The sequence below is a fragment of the Hemiscyllium ocellatum genome, chromosome 8 (genome assembly GCF_020745735.1).
Source record: "Hemiscyllium ocellatum isolate sHemOce1 chromosome 8, sHemOce1.pat.X.cur, whole genome shotgun sequence".
In the NCBI taxonomy this organism is placed as follows: Eukaryota; Metazoa; Chordata; class Chondrichthyes; order Orectolobiformes; family Hemiscylliidae; genus Hemiscyllium; species Hemiscyllium ocellatum.
The window spans coordinates 68,588,026-68,608,535 of record NC_083408.1 but is presented as its reverse complement, the minus strand read 5'-3'; the positions used below and the strand labels follow the sequence as shown (position 1 = coordinate 68,608,535).

Sequence of the window (20,510 nt, the reverse complement as noted above, 5' to 3'; positions counted from 1 at the left end):
GAGATTCACACGGATGATCCCTGGAATGGTTCGTCTAACATACGAGGAACGGCTGAGAATCCTGGGATTGTATTCATTGGAGTTTAGAAAATTGAGGGGAGTTCTAATAGAAACTTACAAGATAATACATGGCTTGGAAAGGGTGGACGCTAGGAAATTGTTTCCGTTAGGCGAGAAGACTAGGACCCGTGGACACAGCCTTAGAATTAGAGAGGGTAAATTCAGAACAGAAATGCAGAGACATTTCTTCAGCCAGTGAGTGGTGGGCCTGTGGAATTCATTGCCGCAGTGAGAGGTTGAAGCCGGGACGCTAAATGTCTTCAAGGCAGACATTGATAAATTCTTGATGTCACAAGGAATTAAGGGCTACGGGGAGAATGCGGGTAAGTGGAGTTGAAATGCCCATCAGCCATGATTGAATGACGGAGTGGACCCTGGCCGAATGGTCTTAGGCATTTGGATGGGTATATGAATAGGAAGGATTTGGAGGGATATGGGCCAGATGCTGGCAAGTGGGACTAGATTGGGGGGATATTGAGTTGGCATGGACGGATTGGACCGAAGGGTCTGTTTCCATGCTGTACATCTCTATGACTGAGTGGACTTTGTGGAGGTATTACCATGGGCAATGAGCTAGGGAATGGCTAATTGCCAAAATTATTTGAATTTAGACAGCTTAATTTGCATGTATTCAGTGGCTAATCTGCAGGGAATATTGCAGTGACTACTATTGGAATGAGCGTAGTGTCAATTGTTAAGTTTGAATCTGAGTCAATGAAAAGGCTAGTAATTGACTGCTTAAAATATTCGAGCTTTTCTAGGTTTGTGAATATTCAACAGAAAAACACTAGCTCTGACCTTTTGTGGATCATTGTTTCGGGTGATGGATGTTTGTCTGTAGATGTCTGTCAATTGTTTTGGAGAAAGTATCTTTTGTTTTTTTTAAAAATACTGTGGTATCTATGATGTGAATGCTTTTTGTGTTGTGACTTTAAGATTAATGGTGTGATTTAACTATTCTGAAGGACCAGATACATCACCTTCAGCATATGTTGGCAGTTACACTATGATATCACAATATAGAAAGAAAGTTGGTAAGAATGAAAGAGCAGTACCTAAAATTAAAGAAAAAACACTCCAAAGAACTTTCCAAAATCGCACAGAAGTACCTTGCTATCTAGTGACAAAAGTGGCATTCTCTACTAATTGGATGCGGCAGTCAAGGAAAAAAGATGTTCTGCTTGCTGCACCAGTTAGTTATATGGCAAACCTACTTCAGTGGCAGTTTAATGCAGTATATGTAGGCTGTGCATGTCAACAATTAGTGGGTTATATTAAATCGCAAATCCCTTTTGTTGACTACCAGGTAAAGTACTAATCATACTCAACAAATCTTTGCTTGCAAAATTCACAATCAAGCTAAGTGTCCATTTCTCTGTGTCATGGAAGGTTTCACTCTGAATCTAGCAAGTTATCTTGTGCAATTCTCTGCTGTTCACCTCATTATATATGAACTATGCCTTTTACAATGCTGTGCTCACACGATTGTACACTCGCCAGCAGTGGAAATACTTGACACTCCAAGAACTTCAGGATTTCTGGCACTTTTGTTTTGACGTCTATCTTGCACCAGGTCAAATGCTGCCAGCCGCAAGTAGCTCATCGCAGTAGATGTGGTGAAGGGCAAATAAAAAAAGAAACGCTTCTGAGTACATATAGGTGGTTTTAGTTGCACTTTATTGGAAATAAAATTACATCAGTAAATGTATGGCCAGTTAACATCATCTGTCTGATTAACTAACTGTCATTGTAAGAATGATGTTGCAGTGGTTATCCATTGTTAGTACCTACCATGTTAAAACCCTGTCAGATATGGGCTACTTTTTTTTTTAAACTGAATGTAGATTGTAGTACATCATCTTGTCATTGTTCAGTGTGAGAGCACTGTGCTGTAAATTCATCAGTTATATTGCTTGTTTTGCTGTTGAATAATAATTAAGAAACAAACAAAAAAAGCCACATTTGCTCCTGGGACTATACAAGAAAATCTGCCTCTGTTCAAAGACTTTAGCAAACAATAATACTTTCTGAGCAGTTAATGTATCGCTGGAAAGTAAATTCTTTTGGATGCTAGAAATCTGAAATAAAAACTAAGTGCTGGAGAAACTCTGCAGATCTGGCAGCAACTGTTGAGAAACCATTATTTCTTTGAATATGTTCTGAAGAGTCCTGTTGGACGTGATATTAACTGTGTTTCTCTCTCCACATTTGCTCCCATACCTTCAGAGTCTATTCAGTGCTTTCTGTTCTGTCTTAGTTTATTTATTACTAAAATGTTCAGTCTGGTGTTTTTGCTTGCAGTGAAGTTAATGTATCTAATATACAGTATTTTCCAATTTTCTATTTTGATTCTTTAGATTGTGTATACAAAGAACTATACACAAACCAACCTTGCAAATACTACAGATTAGTGGGAGACTATTTTAAAAGATACGCAAGCATTGAAAATGTTACAATGGTGCACAGTGAGTATCAACCATAGCTCAGTTGGTAGCACAATGAATCGAATGGTTCAACCCCCCATTCCATGGCTTGAGTACAAGTCAGTTTTTTTTAATATACTGCTCACTACCAAAAATGCACCTACGTTGTTGGGAACAGATGTTTCTCTGAGATGAAGATTGAGTGGTTGTAGAACTTAGAAAAGCCTGAAATTCAGAAGTTGTTTTTTTTAATGAAAGGTAACGTAATGATTCTTCAATTTCCTTTTTTCAAAAGGGTATGTATACATTTCACTCCACAATTCAAATTAATTGGTGTCTCTCTAGGAGTGTATGATAGCTGAAACTATACTTGAGACAAATTTTGAGAGAACTTTTTAAAATTAGCTTTTATACTAGATCAGTGAGATTTTTGTACGCAGGTGCTATCAATACACAAACATCCTAACGGGTACAAATGTTTTTGCATCTTGATGCAGTTAATGCAACTATCTGCATTAGAAACCTAATTAATTGAGAGTTAATGTATGTAAGCCAAACTTTTATCATTTGAAAAACTTAGTAACTTTATGAAAATAGTATCAATAGGGAATCGGTTTTCCCATTATATTGTAATCAAAGGAAAAATGTTATTAACTTTTGGCAGCTAGTGCATAGTCATGTAGTTTTGTATTATTAAATGTTTCTTATAAAACAGTCAGTTGTCTCAATCAGGGAATAATATTTTATAAAAACTGAAATGGGAATTTGCTTGGTTGAAACCCTGTTCAAGTGTTTAGATTTTTTTTAAAAGAGTAAACACTGGAGAGAAATTCTTAAACTGGTTTAATTTTACATTGAATAAGAATCTATTTCTAACTTTGATGTCCAAATAGTTTGGCTGTCCATTCTGGGCATATGATTCAGGGCATGTGCTGGTGGAATCTGTAGGGAGAGAAACTGAGTTAATAATTCAGGTCTATAACTGTTCACTGGTTCTGATGACAGGTCAGAGGCCTGAACTATCAATTCTTGTGCTCTGTAGATGTTGCCACGCTAGCTTAGATTTGAGCATTTTGTGTGTATGGCTTTCCAGCATCTGCAGTATTTTGTTTGGGCATTAATCTTTTAAAATTATTGGAAAGTTTTACATCCTTGTTGTGGCTGGTTTATAATAAGCCAAAATTTCAATTTTCATGTTAATACTTTTGTCATTGCATTTGTACATCTTTTAAAACTAACCTATCAATTTGAGATTCTAGTTTTATTGGTCTTTATTGTCTTCAATCTGTTTCTATTCACTGGAATAGACCAACTTGAGTTGAAATTGAAAATAAGGATCAAGTATTTGTGATGGATTATGTTGATTTCTCACTATTTTGCAGAATTGTAATTTCAAATTAGAAAGATTTTGGAGAACTTTTATCTTGCAATCTCTGTGCATATAGAGGTGGTCTAAAATGGGGACTTTAGTCGTCAACTGAGACTTTAAAATTACAGTAGGTTTTTTTTGCGACAGAATTAATGGATGTAAATTTATTTTTGCTATTTTGGAGAGGAGATTGGATTAAATCTCTTGCCTACTTTTTTTAATTGAATGTTGGAATTTAGATTTATTGGCAATTGCTTTTATAAGTAGATTAAAATTAAGTTCTTTTATCATGTATACGTAACTCTATTAACTCCATTTTTCTTGCATCCTCTTGAAGGCACTGATTCCTTGACTATGTGCACAGTTGTATGGACACTATTGTCTTCCTATACTTTCAAGATAGCTGTAATGCCTTCACAACAGTAAGTGATCACAAACTTCCAGCAGGGGACAGTAGATAACAAGCAGGCATGGCAAGGTGAGTCATCATGTGCTATTACAGAGAAAATGTTATTGCCCTTCTGGTCTGGTCAGCACGTGCTTCAAACAGCTGTTGCACCACTATCACCTGTCACCTAAGACCTGTAACATAAAATTTTGCCATAAGAGCTGATACTACTTTTTTTCAGTGGCTGTCTTGCTGTCTGTGTTCCCTTGGCAGAATACTCCACTATTCCTCCTTTTAACATTGGTGTCATCAATTTATAATATAGACACAAATATGATTTGATTGGTTTGTCTGTGCCAGCTACCTGCTGGAGCCTCAGGCCCACTCATCTGCATTTTCCTCATGGCCCTCAATCTTTTCTTTGCAGATGTATCTGTGTTTTTGAAGACTCCAGGAATGTAGTTAGATGCAACATGTATGTACTTCTGGAAGTTTTACAAATTCTCTTTCATGATCTTGTTTATTATCCATCACTGAAATTGGATCCTGGTGTTCTCAGTCTAACTAGGGTGAAACTGGGATGATGTGTAGGCTGGACCAGGAAGAGTACCACTTTCCTGAAGGGTATTACTGAATCACTTGGACTTTTATGATATTTAAGTTGCTTTTTTCTTTAGTAATCCATCAAATGAGTACTTTTTTGTAGCTTTTACTTTTGTTAACCAGTGTTGAATTTGACCTTGTGCCTCCAAGGTTACTAGTCTGTGACTATGACTATGTGTGTCATTGCAGCAGAATCAAAGTTGGAAAAATGCAAATATTAAAAAATTGGAGCGGAAGTAGGCGATTTGATCCATCAAGCCCACTCCACCATTAAAACCAAGTGTGAGACCGTGGTCTCTGTTTCAACCTCTCGCGCTCTCGCTCCATGCCCCCAACACACTTAGAAATCTATCCTTTTTATTTCTTGAACGTATTTCGGGAATTGGTCTCTGCTATTTCCACAGACTTCCATCTGAGTGAAGAAGTTTCTCCTCTCATAGGCTGTTTCAAGCTATTGTGTATCTGTGTATCAAGCAAGGTATCCTGAGATTTTGGTACCTTGTTCAGGATCCCCAGCTAGGGCAACATTATCCCTGCAATCTTTGACCAACCATGTTAGAATTGTATAATGAGATCCTGTCTCAATCTTCTAAACTTCAGTGTATACAGGCTCAGTTGATCCAATTTGACTTTCTACAATAGACTTACCATCCAGGAATCAGTTTGGTGAACCTTTGCTGTGCTCCCTACATGGCAAGTATATCTTGGATAAGGAGATCACAACTGCATAATCTACTCCAGATGGGGTTTCACCAAGCCATGTACCAGCTCCAATAAGACATCTTGCTCCTAAACTCAAACACTCTCTTTCAGTTTTGAAAAACGTATTATTTGCATTCCTAATTGGTAGCTGCATCTGCATGTTGGCTTCCTAGAACAGGGTACAAGGAAACTGGTATAATTTTAATTATACTTTGCCATTCTGTTTTATTTCTGTGAAAGTGCCTATCTTCACACTTCTACATGGTGAATATAGTATAACATTGATTTGCCCACTTTGTTAACTTGACTAAATAAACTTGCAACCTCTTCCTCCTCACTCTCACCACCTAGTTTTGTGTTGTCAACAAACTTGAATTATTAAATTTGATTTTCTCATTCAAATCATTGCAATATCCTGTGAATAGAATATAAGAAGAGGCACTTCGGCCTATTGTGTCCATGCCAGCCATCAATTACCTATCTGTTCTAATCCCATTTCCACCACTTGGTCTGTAGCCTTGTTTGCTATAATTTTTATAAGAGGGCTCTGCATCTGCAACTCTTTTTTTTGGTCAGTTTTAGAAATCCACAACAATGTATAAAAAAATCATTGCTCAAAATCCTTCTAAATGCTCTGCCCTTTGCAGAGTTTGTTGATCCCTCTACTAAGACGAAAAGCTGCTCCTTATCTACCCTGTATTTGCCCTTTTATTTCTTCATCAGATCCCCGCTGCCACCTTCAGCCTTCTCTGAACTAAGGAAAATAGCCTCAGTGTATCTCATTTCTTAGCTGAATCACTGCTGCCCAGGCAACAGCCTGGTAAAATAATATAAAACAAGGAACTATGTTTCGGGTGTCCAGCATCCAAGTAGCACATTTCTGGAGAAACTTCGCAGGTCTGGCAGCATCTTTGGAGAGAAGATGGAGTTGATGTTTCAGAACTTCTGAAGAAGGGTCACTGGACTCTGAGTTTTCTCTCCAGAGTCCAGTGACCCTTCAGAAGTTCTTAAACGTCAACTCCATCTTCTCCCCACAGATGCTGCAAGACCTGCTGAATATCTCCAGCAATTTTGGGTTTTGTTTGTAACAGCATGGTGACTCTGCACTTCCTAGTGCAATCCTTTCTGTAATATGAACTGGGACCCAAATGTTGATATCTGCCACTTGTCATTGCCTCCCATTCTGAAAGTGACTCCTTTTATTCCTGTTTGCTGTTTTGTCTGCTAATCAATGTTCAATCCATAACAGTATATTTGATTTTGCACAATAACTCATTATGTGGGACTTTATCAAAGCTTTCTGAAAGTCTAAATACTCCAGATCCACTGGTTCTCCATGATTAGTTACGTCCTCAGAAAACCTCCAATAGCTTTGTCAAGCACAATTTTCCTTTCATACTCCATACTGACTTGATATAATACTGAAATTTTAGAAATGTTCTGTGTTCACAACCTGTATAGGCTGGCAAGCTAGCTCAGTGGTTAACTCTGCTGCCTTTCAGCACCAGACACCCAGGTTTGATTCCAGCTTTGGATGACTGTGCAAGCTCTTCCCATGTCTGCATGAGTTCCTCCCCGTGCAGTAGTTTCCTCCCATAGCACGTTGAGGGTTGGCCATATTAAAATGTCACATAGTATCCAGGGATGTGCAGGCGAGGTGGAATATTCTTTGGAAATGCAAGGTTATAGGGATGGGTAGGAGGGTGAGTATGGGTGGGATGATGTTTGGAGGGTTGATGTGGCCTGCTTCCATCCTGCAGGGGTTATATGATTCAATAATAAAACTCTCAACATTTTTCCTACTACTTATATTAGACCAACTATTCTGTAATTGCCAGTTTTCTCCCTCATGTTTTCCCTCCAAACCAGGTTACGTTTGCAACTCTAGTCTGCTGGGATTACTTCATAAACTAGAGAAATTTGGAAAGTGGCAACAAAAACATTCACTATCCTTTTTTAGTACCCTAATGTCAGTTATTGAATCCTGGGAATTTATAAGCTTTCTGTCCAACTTTTTTTTCTTTTTGCACTTTTTTTGTTTGCTAATACTGATTTTTCCTTGCCAAAATACCCTACCTGAGCATTTTTCTTTTGAATATTTTGTCTTCTGTCAATACAGCAACTAGTCAAAATTGCTAATATATTTATTGACTTACCATTCAGTTCTCCTGTTTCAGATTACATTTGTCTTCACCTTTTTTTCTTTTTGTACAACTGGAGCTGCATATAGCTGTTTTTCATCCAGTTGACTGTTAGAATTCACAGGGAGCAGTATCACCATCTCCAGGCTATCTCCTAGAATTCTATCAGCTACCACTGGATTCATGGTTGAGATGTTTAGTGTTCTTTCCAATGTTGTTGAATGACTGTGTGATTCTTAAGGGAAACCCCATCCTTTAAGGGATTTTGTCCAGCTGACTTTTTTGTCCATAGGTGAATTGGGAGGGTTCAGAATGACTTCACATGTCGAGATTGACACTTTGCTGCATATCTCAGATTTTCATTTACTGCTTTTGTTTTTTACTTTTATATGTGGGAATCAGTGTGGTTCTGCTTCTGCCTTGACTTCATGACTTGCGATGGTAATGATGAAGGCTACTCAATTTTGTTTTAGCAGATCTTATTTTGGAATTGCTTTCATCGAACCAGTTTTGATAATGACTATACTTGAGCCCAAAGTAGACTCCTACAGCTGACTTGACACTAGAACAATGGGGTCAAATGAAGTCGGATGTGTGAAGGGTTTCCATATTGAGCTGTTTTAAAGCTGAAATGTTGATTTATTGTCATTTTGGATATTGAGCTTTGCGACTGCCTAATGCTAGGTGGATGCTTTTTATTGATTTTTAAAGAGTCTGTTCAGTAGACATCAGTTCTTCCCCACAAGGGTCAAGTGAGATGGCTATCAGCTAGCTCCTTGATCCAGGGCAATGATGTATTCCAGTAGGTGCAGATGCTTTAATCTGGGATATCTCCATGTGGTTTTGTATCTCTTTCTTCTAGCAAGAGAGGGTGTTTGTTATAATGAGACAATGCTGTGTACACTTTCAGGAGCAGGATGCCATTTTCACAGTTGTCTTAATTTTCTTTTCGATGGTTTCTCTACAGACGTTAGAGTTACTGTCAATGCTGGTATTAAAGCCTCCCAGAAGAATGACCTTTTCTATTAAATTGATAAGCTATTTTGGGATGGCACTGGAGACTTTTCTTCAAGGGTCAAGGCATAAGCACTGATTGTAGCATATTAGTTATGCCTTTGTTGAAGTGTCAAAAACTGGGAAGTTCCAACAGTACATGCAAGACCCTGAACTGGCAAAGCTTTTTTCAGTAGGAAGTGTTTTTCAGTAGTTGCTTGTTTCCTAGGATGGGAACACCTTACAGAAGGCAGCAGTGCTAATCTTAATTTGGGTGACTTAATTACAATTCTTTCTAGATGATCACTGATATTTGGCTGACATTCCAGGAAATAAGTTTTTTTTTCTCTTTTTGATCAAGAAGATGGTGATCCTAAAAGGTGTGGTTACCCAGCAAGGAACAAATAGGAAAGCCTATCTTTAGAACATCTTGTGACAAAGCTGCTCCTTTAACAAGGTTATGTAATCCTTGGTGGTGTCATAAATGACCCAGACTCTGAAAAGTCTGGGGTGTAGGGTTTTAGTGCCAGTTTGATAATAGCTAACAGATACTGCCTCAGGCAGAGGTTTTCAAGTTTTAAAAGATTTACTTGTACAATGCAAGGGGAGCGGCCAGTTTGCCCAGCTCAGCTTTTCTCTGGTTTTTTAGCAGTAGTGTGAGGAAAGGCTGCTGGACCCAAAGAAGCAGGTCCAGGCTGGAAGTCCCTCCCCCTCTCTCTTCAATCCTATAAGCTCTTGTGATGGATTTTACCTTTTGTGCCAAGGTGTGTTTCTAGGGACTGTTGCAAGTATTTGGAACAGCATCATTAAGTTGGGATGATCTGCTGGGTTTGCAGAGAATTCCCTATTCGGTATTCTGTTTTGTCATTTGTGTTTCATCCGGTAATTTTGCAAATAGATTGTTTTAAACAAAACAAAGGTTTGACTAGCTGTTTCTCTCCTGGAATATCCACTTTATACCTGTTAAAGGCAAATAACAAAGTTAGGGTCTGGGCTAACCTAATGTTTTGAGGGATCTGGTCTGGTCCATAACAATCTTTTGTTACAAACCTCTTACTCCTCTTTAGCCCCTTCTCCTCCTCAAAGGCTTAATGAGTCTGTTTAACATGGAAGACTTTTGGATGCAGTCATTATTCATACAATCTTAATTTGTTGGAGATCACGTTTCAGTAATGTCAAACCACAATGATGAGAACCGCCTTGCTGCAGAAGTCTACTTCCATCTGGAAGCTAAGAGAGGCAAAAAGACTTTCTTCACTTGCTCTGCTATTCAGGACATTTTGGACCACCTTTTGTAATGTAGAGAATTTTCCTCCACAACTTAGTTCTGAGAGAGGTGGCTGAGGAAATAGCGGAGGCATTGGCTGAGATCTTTCACAAGTCGGGGAAAGTCCCGGATGATTTGAAGATCGCTGTTGTTACCCCCTTGTTCAAGAAAAGATCAAGACAAAAGATGGAAAATTATGGACCAATTAGCCTAACCTCGGTTGTTGGTATCCATCATTAAGGATGAGGTTTCTAAATTCTTGGAAGAGCAGGGTCGGATTAGAACAAGTCAACATGGATTTAGTAAGGGGAGGTCGTGCCTGACAAACCTGTTTGAATTCTTTGAAGAGGTGACAAGTAGGTTAGACCAGGTGAAACCCAGTGGATGTGGTCTATCTAGATTTCTAAAAGGCCTTTGATAAGGTGCCACACAGGAGGCTGCTGAGCAAGGTGAGGGCCCATGGTGTTCGAGGTGAGCTACTAGTATGGATTGAGGATTGGCTGTCTAACAGAAGGCAGAGAGTTGGGATAAAAGGTTCTTTTTCGGAATGGCAGCCGGTGACAAGCGGTGTCCCGCAGGGTTCAGTGTTGGGGTTGCAGCTGTTCACATTACATATTAATGATCTGGATGAAGGGATTGGGGGCATTCTAGCGAAGTTTGCCAAAGATACGAAGTTAGGTGGATAGGCAGGTAGTACTGAGGAAGTGGGGTGGCTGCAGAAGGATCTAGACAGTTTGGGAGAGTGGTCCAGGAAATGGCTGATGGAATTCAACGTGAGCAAATGCGAGGTCTTGCACTTTGGAAAAAAGAATACAAGCATGGACTACTTTCTAAATGGTGAGAAAATTCGTAAAGCCAAAGTACAAAGGGATCTGGGAGTGCTAGTCGTGGATTCTCTAAAGGTAGACCTGCAGGTTGAGTCCGTGATTAAGAAAGCGAATGCAATGTTGTCGCTTATCTCAAGAGGGTTGGAATATAAAAGCACCGTTATGCTACTGAGACTTTATAAAGCTCTGGTAGCAAAATATGGACAATATCCAGGTTTTGGTTGGCAATTGGCAAGTATAATTTAGGAGGGAGAAAGTAAGAACTGGAGATCAGAATCAAAAGGTGTGGTGCTGGAAAAGCACAGCTGGTCAGGTAGTGTCTGAGGAGCAGGAGAGTCCTAATTTTGAGCATAAGTTTTTCATCAGGAATGTGGGGATGGCCCAACGGGGCTGAAATGGAGGTGGGGGGTGCAAGTTAGTTGGAAATGTGATAGGTAGATGAAGGTGGGGTGGGGTGGTGTGATGGAGCAGAGGGTGGGAAAGATGATGGACAGGCAGGACAGATCTAACCCTCCAACTCTGCATTGCCCTTTTGAACTGTCTAGATTCTAGCCACCCAACACTGAGGAAGATTTGCCTCATTTTCCACCCTGGCACCCTCCAACTCCACGAGATCAAGGGGTTTCACCAGTTTCTTCTCCCCTTCCTCCACCTTTTATCCCAGATCCAACCCTCCAACTCTGCATGGCCCTCTTGAACTGTTCTACCTATCCATCTTTTTTTCCCCCACCTAATACTCGCCACCCTCCACCTACCACCAACACCCCCTACCTTCCTCTACCTGTTGCATTTCCAGTTACCTTCCTGCCAGCCCCTCCCATATATCCCTTGGGCCTCCTCCACATTTCTGATGAAGAGAGTCTGCACGAAACATTGACTCTCTACTGCTCCTCGAATGCTGTCTGATGCCTTTCCAGCACCACATGTCTTGCATGTATTGTTTGGGTGACACCAGTGTCAGGCAATGGCCATCTCCAATAAGTGAGTCTAGCCTAGCCTAGCCTCTGATACCATTAGTTATCAAATCAATGAAGCCATCAACATCCTGGGTGCTACCATTGACTACAAACCGAACTGAACTATTTATGTAAGTATTGTAGCTGCAAGAGCAGGTCAGAGGCCAGGAATTATGCAGCAAGTAACTCCTTTCTCAATTTCCACAAAGCCTAACCATTGTCTACATGGTAAGTCAAGAGTGTGATGTACTATTCCTAACTTGCCTGGATGTTGATGAAATTGTACATACTCAAGAAGCTTGAAAGCATCAAGGACAAAGCAGCCTACTTGGTTTGGCACCACAGCAAACATCTGGCGTTGGACATCTTAAAACACATACATTAAAGTAGATAAATCCTTGGGACCTGGATAAAGTGTGCCCTAGAACTTCGTGAAGCTTGGGAAGTGATTGCCCCATGCTGAGATATTTGTATCCTCAATAGCCATGGGAAAGGTGCTGGAAGATTGGGCGTTGGCTGACATGCCACTATTTTAAGAAGATGTCTTCTAAAAAAAAATGCCGGAGAATAATAGCTCGGTGAGCCTAATATCAGTGGTGGGTCAATAGTTGGAGGGGATTCTGAGGGGCAGGATTAACATGTCATTGGAAAGGCAAAGACTGATTAGATGTAATAAGCCTGGCTTTGTGCGAGAGAAATAGAATCTCACTAACTTGATTGAGTTTGTTTTTTCCAAGTATGGAAGAGGATTGATGAAGTCCGTGTAGTGGACATTATCTATGTGGAGAGGTAAAAACAATGACTGCAGATGCTGGAACCAGATTCTGGATCAGTAGTACTGGAAGAGCACAGCAGTTCAGGCAGCATCCAACGAGCAGCAAAATCGACGTTTCGGGCAAAAGCCCTTCATCAGGAATTATCTATGTGGACTTTAGTTTGACAAGATTCCACGTGGTAAACTGGTCAGCAGGGTTACATCACATGGAATACAGAGCGAATTAGCCATTTGGATACAAAATTGGCTTGAAGGGAAAAGACCGGATTGTTTTCCGACTGGAGACCTGTGACCAGCAGTATTCTTCAAGAATAAGAGGTACAGTTAGTAAGTTTGCAGATGACACCAAAATTGGAGGTGTAGGACAGTGAAGAGCATTACCTCCGATTACAACAGGATCTGGACCACATGGGCCAATGGACTGAAGTGGCAGATGGGGTTTAATTCAGATAAATGCGAGGTGCTGCATTTTGGGAAAGCAAATCTTAGCAGGACTTGTACACTTAATGGTAAGGTCCTAGGGAGCGTTGCTGAACAAAGAGACCTTGGAGTGCAGGTTCATAGCTCCTTGAAAGTGATAGACAGTCATGAAGGTGTTTGATATGCTTGCGTTTAGTTGTCAGGGCATTGAGTATAAGATTTGGGAGGTCAAGTGATAGCTATACAGGTCATGGGTTAGGCCACTTTTGAAATACTGTATTTAGTCTTGGCCTCCCTGCTATAGGAAGGATGTTGTGAAACAAATTTACAAGGATTTTGCCAGGGTTGGAAAGTTTGAGCTCTAGGGAGAAGCTGAATACCCTGGGGCTACTTTCCCTGGAATGTCAGGCTGAGGGATGACCTTTAAAGAGGTTCATAAAATCATGAGGGGCATGGATAATGTGAATAGCCAAAATATATTTTCCTCTGGGTAGGGGGGTCCAGAACTAAAAGGCATAGATTTAAGGTGAGAAGGGAAAGGTTTAAGAGGGACCTTTTTTTTCATGAAGACTGTGTGTGTAATGAGCTGCCAAAGGAAGCGGTGGAAGCTGATTAAAATTGCAACATTTTAAAACTCATCTGGATGAGTATATGAATAGGAAGGGTTGGAGGGGTATGGGTCAAATGCTGGCAAACTGCACTAAGTTTTTAAAATAGAATATCTGGTTGGCATGGATGAGTTGGATGGGAGGGTCTGTTTCCTTGCTGCACATCTGACATTGTGGACCTGTTCACTCCCTCCTCCACAGATGTTCAGCAGCAGACACATACCATTACATAATGCATCTCACAAATTCACTAAGACTCCTTAGTACCTTCAAAGCCTACAACCAGTACATAGAAACTTTAGAAAATTGGAGCACGTTCAATGATTTTCTTTTTTTATTTTTGCCCTTTTTGTACCATTCAATATGATCATAGCTGATCATCCAACTCAATGCCCTGTTCTTACTTTCTCCCATACCCTATGATCCCTGAATCTTTAAGAACCATATCTCATCTTCCTTGTAAATATTTGATGTTTAGTCTGAACCATGACTAGTAGATGAGAATTCTGCAGGCTTACAGCTGAGAAGAGATTTCTCCTCTTCAGTCCTAAGTGGTCTACCCCATGTTCTTAGACTGTGACTTTAGCTCTGGACTCAATTGTCATTGGGAGCATGCTTCCTGTGTTTATCCTTCCAGTCCTGTTTAAAATTTTATTGGTAAATTCTACCTATCTGCTGCTTTTGCCTTCTGCACTTGTATGTTCACTTTCAGTGATGAAGGAGGAGGATGAGAGTCTCGGCCTATCATTCTCTGAAACCTATCAAAACTTCCACCTGTTCAGAGCATTATCTATACTGTCCTTTTGTGAAGAGAACTCAAGTACGTATTTAATTGGTTTGTCGCCTTTTTGTTCCCCATTATAGCTTGCCGTGTTTCTGACCTGTAATGGACCTACATTTGACTTAACTAATCGTTTCTTTTTCCCTTCACACACTTTTTCCAATCAGTTATTGCACCCCCCCCCCCCCCCCCCCCCCCCCCCGATAACCTCTATCTAAACTGATCCCAATTGTTAGGCTTGCTGCTTTTTTGGTCAATTTATATGCTTCCTCCTTTCATCTAATACTATCCTTAGTTTACCTTGTTAGTTCCAATGTTTGCCATTGCCTATCCACTGTCATCCCTTAAGCAATGTTCCCAAATTTATCATCACCATCTTGTGCCTTATATAATTATGGATCTTTTATTTAGATTTAGGACCCTAGTCTTAGAATCAATGGCATCACTCTCCATCTGAATGAAGAATTTAATTTTATAGCAACTCTTCCCTCAAGGAGTCTCTCATAGCTAGATTACCAAATATTTCTCTGTCTAGGATGGTCGGTTCTGTGGTTGGTTTGTCAATGTATTGATCCAGAAGACCATCAGGTACATCTTCAATGATTTTTCTTCCTCTATAATATTGTTACTAATTTTGACTTGCTGATTCTGTGGATTAAAGTCACCCATCAATACAGCTGTACCTTTTTTTTTGCATCTCTAATTTTATTTTTAATGCCGCCTTCAGCTTTAGTTGGAGGCATATATATAACAGCCATTATCGTTTATTGCCCCTTGGTGTTCCTAAGGTCTACCTGTATAGATTTCACTTCACTAGAGCTAATATCTTTCCACACAATTGCATAACTACCTCTTCAGTGCTACCTCACCTACCTTCTTGTTTTTGGTCTGTCCCTCCTAAAAACTGAATACCCCGGCTATGGAGTTCTCATCCCTGGTCACCCTGCAACCATGATTCCAAGACTTTTTAACATTCTTTATCCTGTTCGCATTGTTATGCGCCATGGTCCTGTTTGATTATATTCCTTTAATTTCCTGTCTGTCACTTATTTTCCACCTGTCTTTTTTTTTTGTTTTTGTCTTTGTTTCCCTTCCTTCTGCTTCCTGCTGATTTAGTTTAAACTGTTTAATTTAAACTTCGGTGTTTTGTTCAAGGTTATTTGATCCTTTGAAAGAATAGACAGCAACAGGTAGAAGGTAACTCGGTTTGTTTATTTTAAATTATCATTGCAGTAGATGCAGAGTCAGTTTGTGTGGATAAATAAAAAGGGCAAGAATTTACTAGTGAGTCACTTATAGGTCCTCTAACAGCTGCACTGCAGGACTATCAACAATGGTTGTAAGAAAGGCACTTATAGTAATCACTGGCAATTTTAATGTGATATTTCAGAAAAATCACATTGGAAAATGTAGTCTTGAAACTAGTTTCTAAAACAAAATAAGTTCTGAAACCAAACTATATTAGACATGGTACTTATGGTGAGAGGAATTTATTGATGATCTAGGAAGGATTTTTCAATAAAGAGTGATCATATTTAGTTTGAAAGTGCAAAACCCAAGTTTGAGACCAGTCCCTTAAATATCAGTGGTTATGAATGGACTGGGAAAGTATTGGGGCAAATAAGCAATTGCTGATATTTTAACCCCTTCCCCGACGACTTTGGAGATAACGTTTCATTTTCAGATGAGTTTTTGTTTTTAAAATAGTAAAATAATATTTTAAATGCTTGCACTCTCATCTGATGTATCCAAAATTCTAATAGAATGTATCCATAATTCTTCTGACCTTGACATCTGGGCATAATTTGTATTAAACAAAAACCGAATGACTGTGTGCCCAAAAGCGGTGCGTCGACGCTTCTTGCAATGCCTGAGGCGGAAGAGACACAGCTACCAGACGAATGAGTCACTGAGTATACTCGTTTCTAGCTGAGAAGGGCCCAGAAATGCTGAGAATTGACATATAAACTTGTCTGTGGCTGTTTTTTGAAATTGTTTTGGACGAGTTTACTCGTCGCACTCTGAAAAAGACAAATTGGGTGAAGACAAGTTAACTTGTCTTTGCCAGGTGAGGGGTTAAAGAAATTTTGAAGCTCATGATACTTGCAACTTTCTCATGTATTTCATTTGAGAAAGAAAGTAGCATCCTTGGCTGACCAAAGAAATTGGGAAACATCATAGAGTCATAGAGATGTACAGCACAGAAACAGACCCTTCGGTCCAACCCGTCCATGCCAATCGGACATCCCAACACAACCTAGTCCCACCTGCCAGCACCGGTCCATATCCCTCCAAACCCTTCCTATCATGTTGAAAGGTTTATACTGATGGAAAGGTGAGTGGTAGGCCAGAGGATTGAAAAATGTGAACAGCAAATAAATGAGTAAAGTAGCAAGAAATCTTAAATGCTGACTGCATGAGGTTCTACAATTATACGAAAAGGAACAGAATAGTTCAAGTAAAGTTTTTTTTTCCCTTTTTTAGAAGATAGGAAGCCTATATTGGGAGCAAGTCGCTTGGTGGTAATGTGACTGGACTGGTAATCCAGGGGCAAGTGTTCAAATCTTACCCCGATGGATGGTGAAATTTAATTTCAATAAAAATTTGGGAATTTTAAAATGGTAACCATCTAACCACTGTTAATTGTCATTTAAACCCCCACCCAAAACACCATTCTGGCTCATTAATGTCCATTAGAGAAGCAAATGTGACATAAAGCTGACCAGCAATGTCTACACCGAATCAACACTTTTTTTGGTTTAAAAATGCCATTTACGATCTTTAACAATTTGGATGAAGGTATGCTGCCACATTTATTCCCTACCAATTGTAAGTAGGGAAGCAAGTCATAAGGAGAACGAGTTTGCAAGGAATACAGATATTTTGAGTGAGTGAATAATGTTTGACAGAGTAATGCAAGAAAGCGTGATGGTTTTCACGTTTTTGTTGCAAAAATAGAACAGAATATTAAGAATTTCAGAATGCTGTGACATAGGGATCTGACTGCGAGCATCGAGATTCATTTGAGGGCAATGTAGGTATAGTAAGTAATTTGGAAGGCAAATGTAGTGTTGGCCTTTATTGCAAGGGAGTAGGATATAAAAGTGCAGAAGTCTTCATTGGCCTTTGAGGCACCCCTGGAATATTGCATATAATTTTAGCTGCCTTAATTAAGAAAGGGCATACTTGGAGGCAGTTCAGATAAATTCAGTAATTATAAGATGTAGGTAACTTTCTACAAATAAAACCTTGCAATTACTAAAAAAAAGTTTACCAATTACAGTAAAACTTTTTAGGTTAGCTGGTGAATAATTCCTATGTTTCTTAACAAAGGATATTTGTTGGGCTTTCATTGAAAATATCAAATCCACATTGTGATTGCATTCAGGTGACCTTTATTGCAATTTTACCCATCAGTTACAGCCTGGCAGAAAGGCACAGAAAAAGCTTCAGAATGTCTTAACGCACATACTTCCTAAGTTTTAATTATCTAAGTTATCTATACCCCACCACCACTACCTGATTCACTACTGGTCAGCGGAGCCAACTTGTCCCTCTGTAATGGCCTCTCCAGTACAGGATCTTATACAATTTTAAGGTTGCTTCAGCAAAACGACAGAGATGGACAGGCTTGTGATCCAGCACTGGCCCTTCATGTTCTTTAGACTCTTATCTCCCTTGAGGCTTTTCACAATGGGTACTGTATTCAAATTACATTTGCCAGCTGCAGTGTTAACTGCCAATTAATTTGACCCATGCCTATTATTTCAGGACTTTTAAAATTCATTGTTACAGGGAATATAAAAGAATATTGATTTTTTTTTGACTTTTTAAAAATCAGTTCCGGCAGTTACATGGTTACATCTGATGTTAGGATTTTTCAGCTGCCAAGTTGTCTTAATGTGTTCATTCAATCCACCCTTCAATATCTGCTAGTCTCTATTCATTCTTCTCTGTAATGATAAAAGGGTTGGTTTTACTCTCAGAAATTGGTTTGAATCTTTTACCTTTAATGCTTTTCTATAATTAATTCATATCTATAATTATTGATTAAACAACTAATTAGTGTTAATGATCTTATCTGTGTTTAAGCATCAGCTGCAACCTTGGTCTGCTATTGTTATCAAATGTGAAATGTTATCTGTCTTTACAGAGCTGTTATTGTTCTACTTGTGAAAACTATATTAAACAGAAATGTTAAATGTTATTAACTATGTCTTATGCACATTCATCAACCTTGGAATGTTACTGTCAGTCCTGTTCTGCTGAATTAGCCTTGGGCAGCTGTTAGCCATTTTGTGCTGCTCAGTTAGGGACATCCCTATCAATATTCAATTAGGAAAGTTGTTCGTTTATTGAAATAGCAAGAATATAACAGGATGAGACATCAAATTTAAATTTGATTATTGAAATTTATGAATTAATAATTTAATTAAATGCCATAAAAATAGTGTGGCATCATGTGTTACAACTGGCTGTGACCAGTGGTGTGCCACAAGATCAGTGCAGGGTCCGTTTGTTTTTCATCACTTGTACAAATGATTTGGATGTGAACATAGGAATCATTTAAGTTAGCAAATGATGTGAAAATTGGGGGTGTAGTGGATAGCAAAGAAGGCTACCTCAGCACAGAAATCTTGATCAGATGGGTCAATGGGCTGAGTGGTGACAAATGAAGTTTAGTTTAGATAAATGTGAGGCACTGCATTTTGGAATGGCAAATCAGAGCAGGAGTTATACACTTCATGATAAGGTCCTGGGCAGTGTTGCCGAACAGAGACCTTGGAGTGCAGGTTAATAGTTCCTTGAAAATGGAGTCACAGGTAGATAGGATAATGAAGAAAACATTTGCTATGCTTGCCTTTATTGGTCAGGACGCTGAGTAGAGGAGTTGGGAGGTTTTGTGGCATACAGGACATTGGTTAGGCCACTTTTGGAATACAGGTGCACAATCCTTTATCTGAAATGCTCAGGTCCAGCTGTTTTCAGAATTTTTTGAATTTCAGAATCAGTGACAGTTTGGTGAAATTTTTAAAAATCTTGCTGGAGGAGCAGACTTGCTCAGTAAAATGGGTCTTGAGAGAGAATTGGGGCCGGTTGGTGCTCGGCCACGCCCCCACATGTCACATCTGAGTGACACATCGAATGGGTATGGGCTTGGGTTAACCGTTTGCATGCCAAACAGCCTTGTTAATGAGAAAAAAAACTTCAGACTGTGGTGCTTTTCGGATATCGGTTAAAGGATTGTCTACCTGTATTATGTGCAATTCTGGTCTCCTTCCTATTGGAAAGATGTTCCAAATCTTGAAAGGGCTCAGAAAGGATTTACAAGGATGTTGCCAGGGTTGGAGGATTTGAGCTATAGGGAGAGGTTGAATAGACTGGGGTTGTTTTCCCCTGGAACGTTGGAGGCTGAGGGTGTGCATTGACAGGCTTATGAAATCATGAGGAGCATGGATAGGATAAATAGACAAGATCTTTTCCCTGGGGTGGGGGAGGCCAGAATTAGAGGGCACAGGTTTAAGGTGAGGGGGGAGAGATTTAAATGGGACCGAAAGGTCTACGTTTTCATGCAATCGGTGGTGAGTGTATGGAATGAGCTGCCAGAGGAGTGGTGGAGACTGTACAGTTGCAACATTTTTAAAAGGCATTTGGATGGGTATATGAGTAAGAAGGGAGGGTTTAGGGGGGTATAGGCCGAGTGCTGGCAAATGGGACCAGATTAGTTTAGGATTTCTGGTCGGCATGGACGAGTTGGATTGAAGGATCTGTTTCCATGCTGCACATCTGGCTCTATAACTGCCGAATGTGGAACTCCTGCCTCTTTCCAATGCATGTCATAAGTATCTGGAACTGGAGGAAATTTGGAATGGTTATTGAGCTGGAGTTGAGTCGCAGGCATGGTGACACACCAGCGAAGGTTACTTGGCCATTTTGTTTCTGGAAGTGGTCAAAATTGAATAGAGTTGTTGAATTAGATCCATGGTCATGGACAGGAAGATGTGATGCAGTCAGCTAGGATAAGTATTAAGGAGATCGAAGTGGGGAATCCTTGGCCCTTGCAGTTGTCTGCGTTTGAGGTTTGTGTGGACAAACATAAGATCTGCATGTTAGAGAGCAAACTGATGGCTTCATGTACCATGCAATGCCGTTGAAGGTGTGGGGCATGAAGAGGGATGCAGTGGTAGTATGAAATA

General features: G+C 39.7%; 1 protein-coding gene across 7 annotated transcripts in view; it reads left to right on the top strand.

Moving 5' to 3' along the window:
* The window catches only part of samd4a (sterile alpha motif domain containing 4A), a 177,093-nt gene that overhangs the window by 6,552 nt on the left and 150,031 nt on the right, over positions 1-20,510 (top strand). The window contains exon 1 of one of the 7 annotated variants that reach the window (XM_060829145.1): positions 4,217-4,330. The exons of the other annotated variants lie outside the window; for them this stretch is intronic. The gene's annotated coding sequence lies outside the window, so the exon portion shown is untranslated. Of the gene's footprint in view, positions 1-4,216; positions 4,331-20,510 lie in introns of those variants that run through there. 7 annotated transcript variants of the gene reach the window in all.